The sequence below is a fragment of the Palaemon carinicauda genome, chromosome 37 (genome assembly GCF_036898095.1).
Source record: "Palaemon carinicauda isolate YSFRI2023 chromosome 37, ASM3689809v2, whole genome shotgun sequence".
Classification (NCBI taxonomy): Eukaryota; Metazoa; Arthropoda; class Malacostraca; order Decapoda; family Palaemonidae; genus Palaemon; species Palaemon carinicauda.
In genome coordinates, this window is record NC_090761.1 from 37,584,363 (window position 1) to 37,589,362 (window position 5,000).

Sequence of the window (5,000 nt, forward strand, 5' to 3'; positions counted from 1 at the left end):
TGGTGATTCGGCATCGCCGTTCGTGGAATATAATTCGTTCTTGAAGGAGAAATAAGAACCGTAGCAGCGCTGTGGCGAGCGTGGCGATTATTAGGCATAGAAAAGATCTACAGTTCTTGTGCAACCGGTCGGATATATTTGACGGTATTGGCGATGTTGGGAATATTACAGTAGACATGTTGATATATTCTAGCCCGCTCTTCGGACACTACTGGAACTCGCTCGCTTTCGCAGGTATGTTGACATAATTATGCATAGATTAATTACGAATTATTAATTGTATTTAATCGTCTTAAGCTAGTCTCGTTATAAATTGACCCTGTTCGAACTAAATAGTTGAATATAATCGCTGAGGACGATGGCGATAGTGAGGAGCGAGTCTTGTTTAACCGGAAGTGCCAACAGACTCAAGTGCAGGAGCCGTGTGTAGCACTTGGTGTAGGGTATACACTGAAGGAATTACATTTGTGTTTTCATGTGTGATATGTATAGTGGTAAATTATTTATCCTTGGGTGGTTTAACATGTTAATAGAGACCTTGTCAGGAACATGTTCTTTGTATTTCATTATGGATAATTTTTGTCTTTACTTTGATGTTGTTTCGTGATAGCTTTTTTACTTAGGGAATTATTTATATTGCAGTTCTTTTATATTCAGTTTATAGAAAGAACCTTTTAATTGTCTGTATCAAAGCAACGTTCTAACAGAGAGAGAGAGAGAGAGAGAGAGAGAGAGAGAGAGAGAGAGAAGCCATAAAACATGACAGTGATTCATTGTCTATTTAATGAAGGCTTTATATGTTTATTTCAAGAGAGAGAGAGAGAGAGAGAGAGAGAGAGAGAGAGAGACTTTTAACTGAATTCTTATCATGGTCTGTGAAACCAGGAGAGGATCCTTTAGTAGAACAATTATCTAATCTGTAAAAAATGTTCCATGTCACCAACTTAACTGATTAAATCATGTCAGTTTATCCACACAAATATACTTCTCTCTCACACGCAAACAGATACACACACGCACACACACATACACATGCACACACATAGATAGATAGATAGATAGGTAGATATGTACATATATGCATGTGTGTGTGCGTGCGCACTTGTATGTATTTATGTGTGCGTGTGCGTACGTATTATATGTGTGCGCGAGTGCGTGCACCCGGCTATGTGCCGCATGTGTGCAAGTACGGAGGGGAGAGAGAGAGAGAGAGAGAGAGAGATTAAAATGATAAATGAATCAACATCTGCAGCGAAGAATAACTGTATAATTCCCGCCTAAACAGCTAAACAGAAATAACGGTATATAATTTCACAATCTTTCTGTTCTCCAGTTATATCAAGCACTGTTCCTTGAACAAAGGTAACAGGGATAAATTATCCTTACGTGAACTCTATAACATTTGGGTTTTTACATTCCTTCTGTTTTGCCCCGTCAAACTCCAAATATTATTCTTGTTCGTTTTATTCTACAACGGATTTTTGGTATAGTCTACCTTATGTACGAATCTATCTTTCATTCTTTAGTCATTTATATTAGCATTTATCAATCCAATTATACATTTTTATTTGCATTAGTGTAATTGTGTTTGGAAATAATGCTGGTGAGCTTTTCTCAAGAACTTGGGAACGTCTTTCACCAGAGCCCGAAACTTTTTGCTTAGGAAAAAAAAAAATCGGACCCATAATTTATCCCAATTCTTTTCTAATCCCTTACTTCCCTGGCACAAATTTGCGTTTTGTTTAGCTATTTTATCAACAGTCCATCTACATCTTTTACATGTTAATAGCAATCTAATTAGACACGCTTTTCATTCACCTATTTTCACACCACACTAGTTACCCGCTTGTCTATCTCATCTTTAATTGCACAAAAAAAAAAAAAATGGATTAAATAAATCTTTCAACATTTTGGAGTACCTGATTATTTTGAGGCCTGATTGGTAACGTCTGTGCTTGGTGTTTGCCAGTCGGGGGTTCGAGTCCCGCTCAATCTCGTTAGTGCCATTAGTGTCTGCAACCTTACCATCCTTGTGGGCTAAGGTTGGGGGTTTTGGGGGAGCTTATAGGTCTATCTGTTGAGTCATCAGCAGCCATTTGCCTGGCCCTCCCTGGTCCTAGCTTGGGTGGAGAGGGGGCTTGGGCGCTGATCATATAAAATATGGTTAGTCTCTAGGGCATTGTCTTGATTGCTAGGGCAATGTCACTGTCCCTTGCCTCTGCCATTCATGAGCGACATTTAAACATTTAAAAGGTTTTAATCTTTTATTCTGCCATATTTTTGTTTGTTCTCCAATCTGGTCGTTAGAAGCTAACTTGTGGTTTGATAAATTCCTTATCCCTGATTTAAATATCAATCTCTGGCACCGTCGTTCAATTTGCTTATTGTGTGTTTTATATCTTTCATGATACTGACCATCATTTTTGTTCAGATCTTCCACGCAGTACCAGAAATGCAATTTATTCTAAAAGTTATGCCAGAAGTTTTATTACGGCTGGGAACAAGTTGTGGAATGATCTTACCGGTCAAACATTAGAATCGGTGGAACCTCAAAAGCTCAAACTTGGTGCAAACACTTCTTTGTTCAGTAGGTTTACATATAAGTCTTGCTGTAGAGTTTGTCTTTTAATTTGTTAATTAACATTTGCATCTATTATAGGCTTCTTTATTTTCCTATTGTTCACTTATCACTTATTCTTTATTTCATCATTTCCTTTCGGCAATAGACTGTTTTTCCTTTAGGGGTCATTAGCTTCTGAGAATTAATAATAATGACATCTTGTGAGCACACTTTTCATTTAGAGAGTCCAGATGCATGAAAATTCCAATACTGTATGCCATACATATACTCTAAATTCTTTATATATATACAATTTTTCAAACCCCAGAGACAGGATCAGCTGCCTTCTGCTATTTTCTCATTTTCACCATAAGTCTCCCACAATAAACCTATAAGACATTTTGTTGGTTCAGTCTCATGCCTTTCTTCGCCACATATTATTTGAAAGCACAAAATTTTTTTTTATTAACCTATTAAATGGGCCTGATTAGCTTTTAATGTCTGATTAATCTTATCTACCCTTTCACCGTCATAATAAGGTAGCCAGTCAGTATACGCTCGCAAACACACGCACATAGAGGATGTTATTATTATTATTATTATTATTATTATTATTATTATTATTATTAGAAGCTAAACTACAACCCTAGTTGGAAAAGCAAGACGCTATAAGCCCAAGGGCTACAACAAGGAAAATAGCCCAGTGCGGAATGGAAACGAGGAAATGAATACATTACAAGAGAAGTAGTAATGCAATCAAAATAAAATGTTTTAAGAATAGTAACAACATTAAATTAGATCTTTCATTATAAATGATAAACACTTTAAAATAACAAGAAGATAAATAAGATAGAACAGCGTGCCGAATTTACTCTAGAGCTAGAGAACTGTAATCCAAGACAGTGTAAGGCCATGGTACAGAGGCTATGGCACTGCCTAAGAGAACAATTGTTTGATTTTGAAGTATCCTTCTCCTAGAAGAGCTGCTTACCATAGCTAAAGAGTCCCTTCTACCCTTACCAAGAGGAAAGTATCCACTGAACAATTACAGTGCAGTAAATAACCCTTTGAATGAAGAATGGTTCGGTGATCTCAGTGTTTTCAGGTTGTGTGGACAGAGGAGAATGTGGCGAAAATTATGCTAGACTACTCGGTGTATGCGTAAGCAAAGACAGAATGAGCCGTAACCAGAGAGAGGGATCCAATGTAGTACTGCCTGGCCAGTCAAAGGACCCAATAACTCTCTAGCGGTAGTATCTCAACGGGATAAAGGTTTTCAATACACTGAAAACTCAAATTCATTGAGTAATGTCTAGCTTTAAGTCATCAATACGTATACAGAAGCCTTACCCGTATTGAACAATACCTATTAAGTTAATTGCATTATTCACCTTTGCTTTTTTTTTTTTCTATTGTTATTACTTTGGTCACTGATGACGAAGGTTTGTGCCCATAGACACTTTCATCCTCTATTCATTCGTAGGATTCAAAGTCCCCCAGATGGAATTTGAAACCCATATTATCAGACAGTTTGATCAATCCACCACAGATTATCAATTTTCAACTTTCTTTTATCATATCTAATTTTTGAAGCTAGCTTTCAAAAAAAAAAAAAGACAAATTTTCATCAACTGAGAAGTAAACCTGTCAATACACTTCATATAATGCAGACATATTTTGGCCAGTCATGATCAAATCGATATTTTAAGCATAGTTTTATTTTTCGTGCATCCTAGCACGAACATACACATACATACACACGCGCGTGCGCATACACACCCACACCAACACACACACACACACATATATATATATATATATATATATATATATATATGTGTGTGTGTGTGTGTGTGTCTGTGCATGTTTGTGTTTGTATTAGAATGCACGCAAAATAAAATATATGTGTGTGTGCGTGTTTTATATATATATATATATATATATATATAATATATATATAAATACATATGTATATATATACACACACATGTATATATATATACATACACACACACACACACACACATATATATATATATATATATATATATATATATATATATATATTATATATATTGCGTGCTTTCTAATACGAACACAAACACGCACACACCCACACACACACACACACACACACACACACACACATATATATATATATATATATATATATGTGTGTGTGTGTGTGTGTGTGTGTGTGTGTCTACATATGCATGTAAATATATATATACGTGTGTTGAACTTCCAAATAAGCTGTTAATCCTCCCCAACTCCGCCAATCATTTTAGATTAGTTCATTATGTAAACTCCCCTTTTTCTAACTTGGTTACAATCCACCCCATTCGACTAACTAACAGATACACATTTCACTGCTGAGGTTAAAAGAGGCACAATATGTTCCAACAGAACGGGCCTGAGACATACCAGCTCCCATGGGAAT

At 36.1% G+C, this 5,000-nt stretch overlaps 1 protein-coding gene across 4 annotated transcripts in view; it reads left to right on the forward strand.

The window, feature by feature from the left end:
• The window catches only part of Stat92E (Signal transducer and transcription activator Stat92E), a 124,976-nt gene that overhangs the window by 23,626 nt on the left and 96,350 nt on the right, over nt 1-5,000 (forward strand). For 2 of the 4 annotated variants that reach the window (XM_068361030.1, XM_068361031.1), the window contains exons 1-2: nt 7-234; nt 4,967-5,000. The exon at nt 4,967-5,000 is cut by the window's right edge. The exons of 1 other annotated variant lie outside the window; for it this stretch is intronic. The gene's annotated coding sequence lies outside the window, so the exon portion shown is untranslated. Of the gene's footprint in view, nt 1-6; nt 235-4,966 lie in introns of those variants that run through there. One more of the 4 variants, XM_068361032.1, reaches the window with a different exon arrangement.